The sequence below is a fragment of the Amblyomma americanum genome, chromosome 7 (assembly GCF_052857255.1).
Source record: "Amblyomma americanum isolate KBUSLIRL-KWMA chromosome 7, ASM5285725v1, whole genome shotgun sequence".
Classification (NCBI taxonomy): domain Eukaryota; kingdom Metazoa; phylum Arthropoda; class Arachnida; order Ixodida; family Ixodidae; genus Amblyomma; species Amblyomma americanum.
Genome location: NC_135503.1, coordinates 81,376,973 through 81,392,611, shown reverse-complemented (window position 1 = coordinate 81,392,611; position 15,639 = coordinate 81,376,973). Strand labels below are relative to the sequence as shown.

The 15,639-nt window shown below is 45.2% G+C and overlaps 1 long non-coding RNA gene across 1 annotated transcript in view; it reads right to left on the bottom strand.

Annotated features, from left to right (window-relative positions):
* Positions 1-2,449: 2,449 nt before the first annotated feature.
* Positions 2,450-15,639, bottom strand: part of LOC144097524 (uncharacterized) — a 49,381-nt gene continuing 36,191 nt past the window's right edge. The window contains exons 2-3 of the long non-coding RNA XR_013307042.1: positions 2,738-2,822; positions 2,450-2,502 (exon numbers count right to left, since the gene is read on the bottom strand). This is a non-coding gene — a long non-coding RNA (uncharacterized LOC144097524). The remainder of the gene's footprint in view (positions 2,503-2,737; positions 2,823-15,639) is intronic.

Genomic DNA, 15,639 nt, shown 5'->3' with positions numbered 1-15,639 from the left:
TTTAAAGAAGAGGAAGATAGTCAAGTGCTTCCTGCATGCCACGCTACTTGACAATCCCTAAATTATTACAGGAAAACACGTCATGAGCTCCAAGAAAACTAACCATTAATCAAAACCTTTCTTCTATAACCAGTTTAATAAGTGGTAAGTTCAAAATGCGGCGAACTTTCGACTTTGTTTTTTGCTTCATTGTTATGCAAAAAGGCAACAGGCGTTTCTTTCGAGCTATCTGGCACTCTCTGGATAAAAATATTACTTTGTTATTGAGCAAAACATCCTGTATTCTCTAGAAATGTCTACTTAGCACAACCACTTAAAACAGCGTGACACCCAGATGAGTTTCGCCTTCTACAACTGGCGAAAAGACAGGGAAGATGGAAAATGGCAGAAGTCCAAATTAAAGCAAAAATTGCAAGTTATGAGTTCCCGGCTCACATCTTATTGTCATAGCCTGGCATAGCCTTGACATAGACAAAAAGGGTACTTAATTCATCTGAAAATATAAGCCATAAAACATCAAATATACGACCAATTGTTGCCCATTCGTACCAAGGTACACAGCCTCGTAAGCGATAACCAACATCTCACGACTTCATTAGATTCTTTTTGGATGCCACAGAAATTGCACGCAGATGTTTACAACCTTCTAATAAGATCAAGGCGTTTGCCCAGTTGCGGACTAACGTGTAAATTTCCCCTTCGTTGAGCATTACTAGATGAGCACCTACAGGACACACGTCATTTCTCTGTCTGTAACAGCCGAACAAACGCCTTTGATGTTCCATGAACAGTCAACGTTTATTTTACAAAGAACTTTTTTGGCTGTAATCTAACACCTGCGTGAAGATTTCCGCAAACGATTCTGCAAAGGTTACGCCAACGGGAACCTTCCGAAATATTTCTTGACCCCAGTTGTAGTTTTTAATCGTAGATTCCTTCCGATATCCCTCAACAGTTTTCCTTGTGTAAAATTTAACTCCTCTAGCCCCAGTTTGTGGAAAAGCATGGCAGTGGAGAAACAAATAGTCCGACACATTTTGTTCAACGATGAAAGAAGCAGTATCATGCAGCTCTGTGCGGATGTTCAGCCTTCAATGTATGACGATACTAATTTATACTAAGATTTCAAGTTGCTTGCATGCAAAATTGGCAAAAGTGTTTAAATATTAAACATCGATCTGCCATAATCTTTTCAGAAGGTCAGTACTGACGTCACCAATCACACAGGCACGATCATGTGTAAATTTTCTTTCTCAGCTCCTCGATGAAATAGCTTATACTTTCTCAAGGCAACTTATAAAGAGCGATCAAATTTATGTCGAAATGTTCATTGCGAATGCAGGCGGCTATACGTTTAGCAGTTGTGAATGCGAGAGCTATGGCCGACGAAGACCGGATAACTGTTATTGAACACTTCATCTAATAGCCACGATTAAATTTCAATATCAAGGCATTGAAAAACTACTACAGGCTTTGACTAAACGATTATCCTTGAGAAAAAAAATGTCAGTGGTACCTTTTAATGTGCTCACGACAAAACAAAGCTCGTCCCTGGGCTTCCGTAAGCTTCTAATGTTCACATTAAAAATAGTAATACAGCCATCAGCAGCTGCAAGGAGTGTGCCTCGGAAAGTGAAGAATCCGGAAATAAAGCTGCCAGCGGCAACGTGGCGCCCCTAGTGAAAAAAATGTATGGCACATTTACCTCATGCTGTTTGTCATACAAATGTCATGCATATATTGTATACAAGTCATACAAATGTCATTTATTTTTGCAGAATCCTATAATTGTCATACAAATGTCATACACAATTATACAAATTGTATGAGGCTTGTATCACGAAGCCTGTATGGGGTCATTGCTTTATAGAACTTTCTTCATCAGGTGCCTCTGTCGCGCTGCGGGAGGATTGTGTATCATCCGATGCAGAGCGCCGTTGCTCTGAACGCTGCATGTATGCGGAAGGCAAGTGGCACAAACAAGCGCGGACTCGAGTTCATATAGGACAAAATCTGTCTGCACACTGACTGCAAGTGCGCTTTACAACGACGCCCAAATCCGTGCCAACAGCACTCTTTGCAACAAAAGAAAGGCCAAAACATGAGCGTCACCTCCTCAAGTGTGGCAGAATTCAAAGCTAATGGAGCAATTAGAGAAGCTACAAGGTGGAGAAGTTAGCAGCGATCATCCGCATTTCCTTGACGTGATCGCCAATAAATGTTTGGTTTTGTGAGACAAAGGTTATGCAGGGGCAGAATTTTCAGAAGCCACACGGTGAGAATTTTACCCTTTGAAAGCTCTCAATGCAATCGTTTATTTGCAGATTCCAACCTTTACCTACGACAACCGGGAAGCCTTTTTGTCCTCTTTGGGTAAGCATATTCGGGGCCACGGGTTTGTAAAATATTCGATAAACAACGCGAATTGTCAAAACTGAATGACTTACCTAGCGCTGGCACTCATAGCTTCCTTTTTCGTCCTGGCTTGCGACATACATGTTCCTGATAAGTAAACACGCAATCAATAAATTAAAAATAACCGGAAAGTTGCGAATGTGCAGTGCGAATTTTTGAGCGTTATCGGTTGTGCGACAGAAAACACATTTTCGCTAACATCTGTTCTACAGCGATAGCTGTTAAGCGCCCGTTCATGGGTCTCGCCTCGTAGTAGTAGCAGTCGTAGTAGCCGGCATAAACGGTGGGGGCGTTGCCATGAGAACGGCTCGGAAGTTCTCACCATTGAAGGAGGAGGGTATGGCGACAGCATGAAAAGACGCAACTGGCAGGTGCTTCTCACGGGAACCACCCGGAAGGTAATTATCCTGGAAAGAGCAAGAGAGTCGCCGTGTCAGAAGGATATGGCGAGAGCACAGTAAGGTGTTACCAGTGTATGGTTACCACCGGAGCCACCTACCGCCCGCTGCCAAAGCGGCAGGTGGCGCTTCAGACGCCCACATCGACGACGACGGCATGCAGCTCAAAAACGAGCAAACTACTTCTATAAAACGTTCAAAAGATCGTTTGTGCGAGCGCCCCTCCCTGCTAGATTTATGTGCAAGTCGCAACTTCCTTTCAAAGAATCATCCTTCCTGCATTGTTGCGGATGGCCAGAACAAGTTAAAGCTTACCTAGCGGTATCACTCCCAACATGCGCAAGATATGGCAAACCGCTAACGCTATATAGAGTCTTCATAGGTTACAAGAACGCATTTGACTTTTTAAAAACCCACTGAAGACTTTAAGGCACAGCGGAACCAGATTGTAGAAACGCCACATGTAAAGTGAAGTACAGGGAAAAATTAGAGGTGGCACTTAAGATCCGCCTTAAGGGTATGACCTGGTACCGTTAATGGGTTAAAGCCCATAGATACGGAATTGGTCATTCTTGGCTGTACATTGTTAGATACCTGGAAGTCTTCATACCACTCCTGGCTTAGTGGTTGAGCGTTTAAGCGATGTGCGACTGCCTGCAATGCCAGGTGCCCCGCCGCGGTGGCTAAGTGGTTAGGGCGCTCGACTACTGATCCGGAGTTCCCGGGTTCGAACCCGACAGCGGCGGCTGCGTTTTTATGGAGGAAAAACGATAAGGCGCCCTTGTGCTGTGCGATGTCAGTGCACGTTAAAGATCCCCAGGTGGTCGAAATTATTCCGGAGCCCTCCATTACGGCACCTCTTCTTCCTTTCTTCTTTCACTCCCTCCTTTATCCCTTCCCTTACGGCGCGGTTCAGGTGTCCAACGATATATGAGACAAATACTGCGCCATTTCCTTTCCCCCAAAAACCAATTAATTTTATTAAGGTGCTGCCACAGGTGGTGCGTGTGCGACCCAAATTTCTCTTCCCGAGCAACCTCTCGCGGCCAATCACTAATTAAACTGCCACCTGCCACGGTGGTCAGTTTTCTCACAATCGTGTTGGCAGATAGTGATGACGCCACAAAATCACGTGACTTAGGTGGCCCACCTAGGTTGCTGTGGGTATTTCTCGCTCAGAACGCCGACAACAGCGCCAGATTTTCAGCAGAACGGAAGCCTTAAAGGCAACGCGTTAATGCCTACAGTCAACATAGTCCCTCATGGGGAAGTTCATAAATTTTTAATAAGGAAGGGTGTCGGGCAGGGAGACACGATCGCTTCAGTAATATTCCACGCTTGCGTACAGGGGGTATCCATACGAACAAGGTTGTGCGTAGTTGGAGATAAGTTTTTATCGAGAGTATCTTTGTAATCTAAAGCTTTCTGATTATATGACCTAGCTAAGTTGCTGAAGGGGCAAATTGCATAGCACGATCGAGGACATAGACACGCAAAGCAAAAAGTGGGTGTAAAGGTTGTTATGCAGAAAACTTAAGTCACAAAAGTCTAGGAACATTACCACAGTTTGTGATAATAAGCCAGCGTGGCAGTCATAAGGGAAAACATCTACTTGAGGCATGTAGTGAAAGCAGATCCGGCCCACGTTAGTAAAATAAGTTTGCTAATAAGAATCGCGTCGAGTGCATTTGGGAGGTGCTCACAGATCATGAATGGCACTTTACCAGCGTCCATGAAGATAAGTGTGTATAACAGCTGTATCTTACCGGTGCTCACCTATGGGGCAGAGACGAGGGGCCATCAAAAGGGTTTAATTTAAACTGACGACAGCGCAGCGACCCATAGAAAGGAAAATGATAGGTGTGACGTTAAGAGACATGAAGACTGCAGAGTTGGTCACAGAGCAAACACGGCTTAAAGGCATCCTAGTGGAAATCAAGAAGAAATGGGCTTGGGCAGGGCATGAGATGCGAAGGCAAGATGACCGATGGTTTTTAAAGGTAATGGATAAAATTACAAGAGATGGCAAGCATAGCAGAGGGCAGCAAAATAACATTGAGTAAACCTCAGATTTGGGCGAGTTGGTAAGCATTCACAGTGGGTGAGCAGCGCAACGAAGGAGAGAAAAAGGCAAGACAAGAGCTGACTAAGAACTGAGTTATATTGAAGAACAAAAGTGGTGATGCATTTTGAACGCCAACAACTAATCATAAAAACATAAAAACCGACTAAAGGGGTAAACAACCTATGGCACGTGCGAGGCAAGATATTCAGTTTCCTTGACATTTAATGTCACGGAAATGTTCTTGGAGAAAAATCCACCAGCAATCCTTGCGTGACATTAAATTGCAAGGAAATTGAATATCTTGCCTCGCACGTTCCATAGGTTGTTTACCACTTTAGTCGGTTTTTCCCTTTTTATGTTTGATTGTTGGCGTTCGCTATGTAGTACCACTTTCCGTTCTTCAATAAAATCAGTTAGTATTCAGTGCTTGTCTTGTCTTTGTTCCGCCTTTGATGCGCTGTTCACCCACCATGACACCACAAAGCCAGGCGGAACAATGAGATGAGGGCGATTGGAGGTAGGGTGGCCACAGCTGCCCCTTGACAGGGTTAATGGCAAGGATATGATAGCGACCATTGTCCTCTACAGGGCCCGCGTAGTTTGAAGGCGTTGCTGATGACCAAAGAAGATGCGATGACACAGAACCCAGATTCCATTCCTAAGGCTCGCGTAATCGAGTGCAAAACAAAGTGCATGAAATTCTCTTTTTTTTCCGAAACCAAATTCTGATTGGAATGAGCTTCCAGCGCATGTGACGAGCGCCAGCAGCAACACTTTTGTTTCTCTACTGAGCGAGATGTAACTACAGTGTTCCAGTGTTCTTGTTTCATTTATGCCCTTAAGACCTGTTTGCACTTTTATCTTTTTTACTTGTTGGAATTGTATACCTCATATTATCTATTGCACTGTGAAGTCCACTCCCCTATGGTAATGCCTTGGCGTTGCAGGGTAAAGTATAAATAAATAACTAAATTAACAATCGTTTAAAGAAAAAAAATAGGAATCCGTCTTTTGATGAGTATTCCCACGTTGCAAAACGTTGCAGGGTAGGCGAAAAAATTGCAAAAAGATGTACATTCCTTTTCTCAATAAGGGGAAGATTTTCACCAGGCATAAAAACCATCCTACACGAGAGCTACACGAAGGAAGCCAACAGTCACCGAAACCAAGACGCATAGGGGATGTTTATTTCTTTTAATTGGTGGTGTTATTGAACGGGAGCTTAATATTCTAATTATGTTATTGCTTAAAAATAATTGAATACAAATTAGAAGAACAAGCAATCACATACCGTCAATGGGATCCGATCTCGCGACCTCCGAATTTTGCGTCCAATGCTCCAACAACTCCGCTACGGCGAAAGCTGTCCAATCTCCTACTTTCGGGAGAACGAGTGGTGGTCGAGGCGTATATTATAAATTAAAAAAAACAGGCGTCTATCTTAGCTAGCGATCCTTCGGTTCTACTTGCTGAATGCGAGGTCCGCTTTCTGGACGCGAGGTTGTGACGGCAGCGAAATAGGCCCTGAGTCAGAGTAGTACCTAATTGATTACTTGTAATCGGTTACTTGAAATTGCAATTTTCTGTAATTTTGTAATCAATAGGTTACTTTTTTTAGACACCAACAGTTCGGGCAATCCAGTTATTGTTTTTCTGTAATCTATTGCAGGTAATCAATTACTTCTTTGCAAGAAGGGTCCGTGACGATGTGATTAGAACAAATACTTTGGCCGCACACGAAGGTGTGCATGGCTGCGTGACGTGTTGAGCTCTCCGCGGTATTCATTCCTGGTGTAGCTGGCGGCATCTACAGATGCTTTTTGCAACACGTCGTACCTAGCTAATTTGTAGTAATAAAAAAAACTGCTTATTTCTTGAACTGTTAGAAAGAGCGAAAAGATGGCGTGAGCGATGAGAACGAATTCTTACAAGACGGGCGCTGACTACCAAATGATTCATTTAGCTTCAAAAGGACACATTTTACGGGTGCAACCATCGCCCATGCACGGAATCTACCACACGATCAAGCTTTAAAGCTATATTTCTCCGTGCAGTCATTGCTTACTAACCGCACATGCCACATTTCTACGGAGCAGGAAACAAGAAAATCGATGTAAAAGCGGCTTATAACCTGAAATAAACGAGAAATAACCTGTGTTTATCAGCGCTGAACCGTATACCTCTTAGCAAAGCAGTGTCAAAAAGGAAAAAAGTGATCCCAGCCAAAGGTTAATCAAGACATATGAAAATCGCGGATGAGGCGGCAGGAATCACCTTCCACAAAAACAAACAGTCTACACGTGTCCGTCCGGAAATCGCAGCTGTTTACCAAGGAATGAAAACGAGGGTGTGCTGACACACTTCTCTTCCCCTTTAGAAATAAAAAAGTTTGGATAATCGCTCGCTCCAGTTTGTCTGGTGTATGCAACAAGCTAGGTTTTCGATTTGCAACCATCGCTATTACAATGGTATGCCAAGATACCGCTGGATTTATTTTTTATGTTCAAGTTTTGTTCTTAGGCCCTATGTTTATAGCATCTTCCCGTTTGTCCGTTACCAACACTGTTACAGATGAGGCGGATCTTATAGATAAGTTTTCTCCTGCATTTTGTGTACTTAGTGAAGTGCTTCTAGAGCATTATTCGTGCTCTCGATCACCAAGCATAGCAAAGACCTTGCCAAGCTGGTATGGTAAGAAAAAAACCACGTTGATGTGATATCTATTTGCCGTTTGAATATTGTGCGACAACCAGTGGGAATACGGAATAACCGGCCTGTTCACTTCGTTCTTCGCTTTTCTGCCTCTGTTGTTTTGCAGAGCGGGCTTTCACACAGGCTGGAAATAAATGCACTTGGATAACCACCACTAATTATGCATGCCACATGGTGATCGAAGCTTTGACTTTGATGATGATATGAAAATGATGAAAAGTACCGCAATAGTGATCGATTACTGTTGTGTAATTATTCAGTTCTATTTCTGGGGGCAGTTATTCAGCACTGTAATCAGTTACATTCCAGATGGAGTAGCTGTAATTGTAATCGGTTACTTATTTTCTGTAACGTGTAAAGAACAGCTCTGAGTACGTGTGTTTGTTCAGTCTATATATGTTATCCTTCATCCAACAAAATTCAGTGGTGTGTCTGCAACCATCCGGTCCACTTGTGTTTCTGTTGTCCATGTTATCTAGCGCAGTAAACCCATTTTCAAGACGAACATCCATTCTATCGCGGGTCTCCCCAAAATCAATATAAATAATGGTACTCATGAGACTTGAATAGGGAACAAAAAGTAATTTTATAAATCTGATGAAGATAAAATATAACGTTTAGACAAGGAGCCACTTTTAAATGAAATTCAGTTGAAGACAGGCTGCCAAAGCAAAATGTCAAATGAAGCTTTGCCTGAATAATTCTGCATTTCATTTTTCACTTTTTTCTCTTTTATTTAGTTTGCATCGCCATTGTGCTTCTCCAGGCAAAGGATGCAGGGATCATTAAACACATCTGCGGCGCTTATTCTTTAGAAGTAATTATTGACTTGAAGGCCCATGTGCTACCGACATCCCATAATGCACTCGGCTCGAATGCAAGCACGACGTTGAATTATTTAGATGACCTTTACGTAAATCCACCTACTGTGTACTAATAGCAGTAATAGAAACAACCTGAAAAGAAGAAAACCTGCAATGGAATGAGTTCATGTGTTGTGAAATTATCTGAGCAGAACGCTATAGGGTTAGAACAGGAGCTATTCATTTTTAGAGCGAAAGCTCTACTCCTCCCGTACGAAGCTGAAGGTCATGTGGCCATGAAATTTGACCTTCAAAGCAGGAAGAGCGAAGGCTTGGCTCTAACGTCATGCCGCGTGACTGCCATGCTACGTCACGCCACCGCTGCGCGCGTTACGCCAATGGCGCACGCTCGCCTCGCACCGATCAAATAACGTGACTCGCTGCGCCTCGCCATAGATGCGTATGCGTAGCCAACGGCACTCTCGAAACTGCCGGAAGTCGCGTGACATGCCGTTTGTTGTATAAAAGCGTGTGACTTGTGCTTACCTTCACACAAAGCCGCCATGTATGAGCAACGTGCTGGAACTATAGTGCTTCGAGATGTATGTCGCCGTCCAAGCCAAAGCATTGATATGCAATAAATTTTAATCGAAGCTAAACTATGTCTAATCATGCTTAACAGAGCTTTCGCTCGTCTTAATAGGTACAGCCGGGTTGAACCACAGCTGACTTTTATATTTATATGAGAACTTCTATCTTTTTTTTTCATCCACTCAGTGCCCTCTAGGAGCCCATCCTGGTCATCGCTGCGCACCCATGTGCACGTGCGTGCGACGTCCACCCAGCGGTTCAGTACAACTTCCTTGCGTTTGGTCCCCAGCACAAGCAGTGCCACGATATCATCCGAACCAACGTCCAGCAAAAATTGTGGTATTCCATCCACGCCAATAAAGTCAGATATCTCACAAAACACACATTTTGTGCGCGTATGCTCGGAAATAAACATCAACAGAATTATGTGAAACAACAAAAGAGCATTGTTCACTTTTCAATATATACAGTTGCACTTCGTTTTTTTTTCTTTTATTAGTGTGGGAAGATTTATATATTAGTCATGGACACCCGAAAGAACTAAGATGTTTGACACTACCATCAAAAGTTTTCCCGTAAAAAGGCAACGTTTTGCCAGCAAAATACGCTTGTGCTTAGTTGTAACCACAGTTTTACAGGTTGCCAGCATGTTGTCAAAATCTGGATGTTATATCGACTTTGAACCTTGACTCAGGAGGGCACTCAGGAACGTTCTAACAGGAAAAAAATAGCAGCTCTGTAATCCATCCTACGCCTAGACTACGCCACTGCAGGAATGCATTCGTGATGACGTGTCTTCACTTCCAAAGGCGTTCTTGCTCTCTCTCTCCTTCTCTGCTCAAAGATCTCGCCTTACGCTTCCTTACGCCATCGTGCTGTCCGTCCTCCTGCGTAGTAAATATCTAGCTTGTCGCTTCAGGCGATGATTACGTTCTCGGCGATCGGCAGCATTACTTGTGCAAGGTTCCTCCCATGTTGTCCTTCTTGTGTTAGATCATAGGGACGATGTCAGCGTCTGAAATTTTCAGATGTAATTTTAAATGGCTTTTCCATCTCAAACACCGGGCGTTCGTAATTTACACGCCACCAGCGGCAATGCGCTGATGGGTTCTGACGCTTGCTTGCTTGAATACTTTACTGGTCGAAGGAGGCGTCATGGGCATAAGCTTCTCGAAAGAGTGGCCCTCAGTCCAGGGCTCCAGTAGACTCGGCTGCACAACAGCGCACTCGGATGACCGTCCGTTGGTGGCCCGCGTGGCAACTGCTGCCGAGTACTCACTTCCAGGAGACTTCCGTTGGGGTGTAAGGGCGAGAGAGGGATAGGAGATGTGGGCTGTCTCGGTAGGCCCAAATGGAATTGTATAGTGCAGATTACTGCTGGCAGAAAGGGCACTGGGATGGATGTCAAATTGGATAGAAAAGGTTAGAAGAGAAGGGGCAAAGGAAGAGTTTGTATTAGGCACTAGGTAACAGCGTCCTCTCGGGAGAGAGTCGGGTGAGGAAGAGGATGTTCGTATCTGCGGGATTTATTATACGCAAGGCGCTCACCACAGGTTCCATAGAAGGCCCGCTGGGGTATCTGGGTATATGCACCATTGAGGTTGCCGGAGTGTCTGAAGGGGCCCGTTCTGTGCATGCTTGAGCCGAGCAGCAGGCGTGCACTCAAATGACCCACACATGGGACCGGATGGCGCCCTTACGGCGGCTCTTGCTTAAAGGGAGCTACATTTGTTAATCAAGCAATACTTAAGATGAGGCTAATAGAGCCAAGCGGATCGTATCGTGTACGTACAGTTAATAATGACTCCAGACCATGTCGCCCCCTAATAAAACAATATTTCTAAACGCGATAGCGTTAAGGGCCCCGTGTCGCAGAAAAGCCGGCGTCGTCGTGGGCTTCGTTGGCCCTGAGAAAAAGAAAATCCGCAAAAATTCCCCACAGGATCAATCTAGGTGACAGGAGAGCCACCTAGACCAAGTGACCTTGTGACGTCATCCCAACATGCCCTTTGGATTGTGAGCAAACTGCCCACCGCGGCAGGTGGCAATCGAATTAATGATTCGTCGCAAAAGGTTGCTCAGGGACATCAACCTGGGTCTCACAAGCCACGCCGCTGGCAACACTTGCCATTGCAAGCCTGTGACGTATAGGTTTACCGCTGCTCCACGGCGACAGGAGAGGTGTCAGGACTCACAGGTGTGTATGAATGTAAAGCAGATAGACGAACTACGCATATATCGGCATATCGGAAAAAATATATTGAAGTATTCTTTACAAAAAGAAGTGGATGCAAGCGTCTGGAAACTCAGTGGCACTTTCTACCCAGCCATGAAAAATGCCAGCTTTAGCTTTAGAAAGGAGATATCCTATTATCATTGTATGCGGCCGATGCACTATCATAAACCGTAATACTGGCTCCTGCTACACCTACAACTCAATCATTTTCTCTTCATATTCTTCAAACTTTATCTTGATGATGATGATGCCTGGCACCCATAACACACAGCGCTGATGAGCCTTACTTGTCAATACAACAATAATAAATTTCATCATTTCGTGACATTACTTAAATTTACGCCAAATCTCAGCAGTCCTAAAAAACGGCTTTCGTGATATTGGCCCTGGATGGATGGATGGATGGATGGATGGATGGACGGATGGATGGATGGATGGACGGATGGATGGATGGATGGATGGATGGATGGATGGATGGATGGATGGATGGATGGATGGATGGATGGATGGATGGATGGATGGATGGATGGATGGATGAATGGATGGATGGATGGATGGATGGATGGATGGATGGATGGATGGATGGATGGATGGATGGATGGATGGATGGATGGATGGATGGATGGATGGATGCATGCATGCATGCATGCTGAACACTTTGAATCGGGTAGTGGCTCAATCCACCTGGCCATAACTTGTGAAATTTTACACTTGTCTTGATCTTAAACACAAATCAGACAAACTTCGCTTGGTTACTTCTACCCGCTTAAAATAGTTTTCCTTCACTGTACTTAAACCCCAATGCCTTGGATAATTCAGCCCCACTGCTTTCCACGGTAGGATGAAGCCCTTTACAGAAAAGTATCAAGTGTTCAGCCCTTTCCTCTTCCTCTCCACAACCACCGCACAACGTGTCTATCTCGTGGTATTTGGCTCTATATGTCTTAGTCCGCAAAACTCCCGTCCGGGCATCAAACAACGAAGAGCTTCCCCTACAATTATCATAGATATTTTCCTTAGAAATTTCCTGCTTAAAGATCTTGTATGTTCCCAGTGCCGATTTCATGAGCATCCCTGTTTTCCACCGAGCTCTCTCTGTTTCTTTAACCTTTTTCTTAAACGATAATTGCTGATTCCCCCCCCCCCTACTGCTGTCCAGATATTTGCTTGCCAGTTTTCTAGTTCGCTTTCTCCATTTCGTGTCAATATTCGTTATGTCCAGGTATCTGAAAACCTTCCTAGCCCACTGCTTTTCCCTCATTTATTATTCAATCGCTGCTCAAATGCTATCTTACTGCTGGCTTCTCTGCTCTCGAACGACGCCCATCCCCTATCACCCTGTACCCCCTGATTTGGTGTATTGCTATGTGCTTCCTAAGCTCGCCTCCCTAGGCCGCGTTGTTTGATTTCTAAGCTTGCTTGAACATCTGGTCTCATGCACAGAACCGTATTGCCGGAACTCAGGATCGGAACCATCACCCCTTTCCAGATCCCTCTTACCACTTCATACCTATTGTAATTCTACAGTGCCCGATTTTTCATGACAGCTGCATTCCCACTAGCTTTATTCATTACATATTTTTCATGCTCTGTCAGATATTCAGCACCATTATTTATTCCCAACCCAAGATACTTGTACTCATCCACTACTTCTAGCGTAAACTCCTGTATTCAATGCTTGCCGCCCTCATCATTAGATATCATAACTGCAGATTTTTCCTGACTAAACTTGAAACCCAATCTATCTCCCTCTGTACCACAAATCTCCACCAACTTCTCCAAATCTTCTTTGGCGTCAGCCATTAGCACTATATCATCCGCGTATATTAGTCCCGGTAATGACGGTTCAAACCATTCCCCTTGCTTGAAAAAGGAGAGGTTGAAGCCTAGCCCGCTTCTCTCTAGCTTAGACACTAACGCTTGCAAGTACAACATGAAGAACAAAGGAGACAGAGGACATCCTTGCCTAAGCCCCCGCTCTATCTCTATAGGCCCTGATACATTTTGTTCGCATTTTATAAGCACTCTGTTACCTTTATATATATCTTTTAAAAGATTAATTACTCCATATTTCACATCCAATGTGCCCACTTTGTCCCACAAATACTCATGAATTACGTTGTTGTAGGCTCCCTAATATCCAGAAATGCTAGGCAAAGGGACCTGTGTTCCTTTTCAGCAATCTCTATACACTGCGTCAACGAAAACAGATTGTCCTCCAACCTCCTTTGTTTCTGGAACGCATTTTGTCGCTCCCCTAGCACCCCTTATTCTCGACCCAAGACTGCAGTCTATCCTTTATAATCTCCATCACCACTCTGTAAACCGCAGATGTCACTGTTATGGGACGGTAGTTACGTAAGCCACGAAGCCATCCTGACAGGCCTGGACGATCTGAACTGCGGCAGGAGGGTCTTCGGTTACGTCAAAGCTTTCCTCTCAGATAGAACAGCGACAATAGGGCTGGGAGAACTCCGCTCGGAGAAGTTCCACACCCCTAACAAGGGCACTCCCCAGGGCTCGGTCATCTCACCTGCGCTATTTAACGTTGCAATGATCAGCCTTGCAAAACAACTTAAGGAAGTCGAAGGAATACACCATGCCATGTATGCCGACGACATCACCATCTGGACAAATACGGGCTCACTAAAAGAAAAGGAAGAAAGACTACAGGAGGCCGCGACCTGCGTAGAGAACTACGTAAAAGCGAGAGAGCTAGCATGCTCCACCGAAAAATCAGAACTGCTCAGAGTCTGGAGAGGGAAACAAAACCGCACAGTCCCGAACAGCGAGGAGCTTAGGCTCAACGTCTACCTAGAAAGAAAACCCATACCAGAGAAAACACTCATAAGAAACTTGGGGATGTGGATACAATCAAACCAACGGTGTACACATGCACTTGATCTACTCAATGCTTCCACTTTACAAGTTGCCCGCATGATCACGCGCGTGTCCCATAAACGCTCAGGCATGCGAGAAGACACGCTAAAGCTGGTCAGGAGCCTGGTGATCAGCCGAGTCACCTACAGTCTTCCATACTACAACCCAATCAAAAGCGAAATACATACAAAACAGCACTCCATCTACCGCAATGCACATCCACAGAGAAGCTTTTAGCACTAGGACTTCATAACAACTTTGAAGAACTGAGAGAGGCACAACACGTCGCCCAGTTGCAGAGACTACAGCAGACTCCATCTGGCAGGGAGCTTCTGCGGTAGTTGGGATGCAACGAACAAATACAAGAAATCCAGCGCACCGCGACTATCCCGGACGGCATACGAGGCACAATTAGAGTGACCCCCATTCCCAAGAACATGGACCCCAACCTACACGAAGGACGCAGAAAGGCGAGAGCCGAGTACATCCAAAAATCACTTGCCCGCCAGACAATAACAGTGTATGTGGACGCAGCCACATACCCCAGAAGGACGGGACAAAACAACCCCAACGTGGTAGCGGCTGTGATAAACTCGGACATGCGGGAAATCATCAGCGCGTCGCTACGGGACTGCACGGTAGTCGAGGCTGAAGAAGTGGCCGTCGCTCTAGCGGCAGCGGAGGGCTACCGGACTAAGCGATCCCTAACAATACTTACCGACTCTCAAACGGCATGCCGAAACTTCATGTTAGGCAGAATAGGCCACAAAGCGCTCCGCATACTCCGCTCTGGGGACCGACCCAAACAAAGCACAGAAGAACCAATAAAACATACGATGGTATGGACGCCGGGATACGCGGGAGTGGAAGGCAACCAAGCGGTCGACAGGGTAGCTCGAGGGTACACTTTCTACCGAGCTCCCTCCACAAGCGACCTCGAGGAAGCTGAACATGTCCCTAGAGATTACTCGGCAATCTTAAACCACTACAAGGGCTGCAGGAAACGGTACCCCCACCACATAAATCTCTCTCCAGGGAAGACGCCGTCGCCTGGAGGCTGCTACAGACGGGCTCATACCCGAATCTAAATACACTCAACAAAATACAACCCACACAATACACAGACAAATGCCCATGGTGCCATGAAACACCCACGCTCTATCACATAACGTGGGCCTGCCAGAAAATACAGGTGGCACCAAAAATACCAAACCCGAGCTCGGAGCAATGGGAAGGAATGCTCTCCAGCGACCGTCAGGGCGTCCAACTTGGGCTAATCCGGCGAGCACAGCTGGCAGCGGCATCCAGCGGAGCCCTGGACTAGGGGCAGACGACCATTGCTAAGAAGAAGGACAACACACCTGACTCCGCCAAATTGCTCACCTACTCTCTAGAGCTCAATAAACGTTTTCCTTCCTTCCTTCCACTTGCCTAACGCCTGTCTTGATAGAGGTTTTCCAGGCTTTTTACGATGTTGGTTTTTTGCCCCCAATTTCTTTTCCGGGCATACTATATTAATTCCAAAAAGCACAAATACAA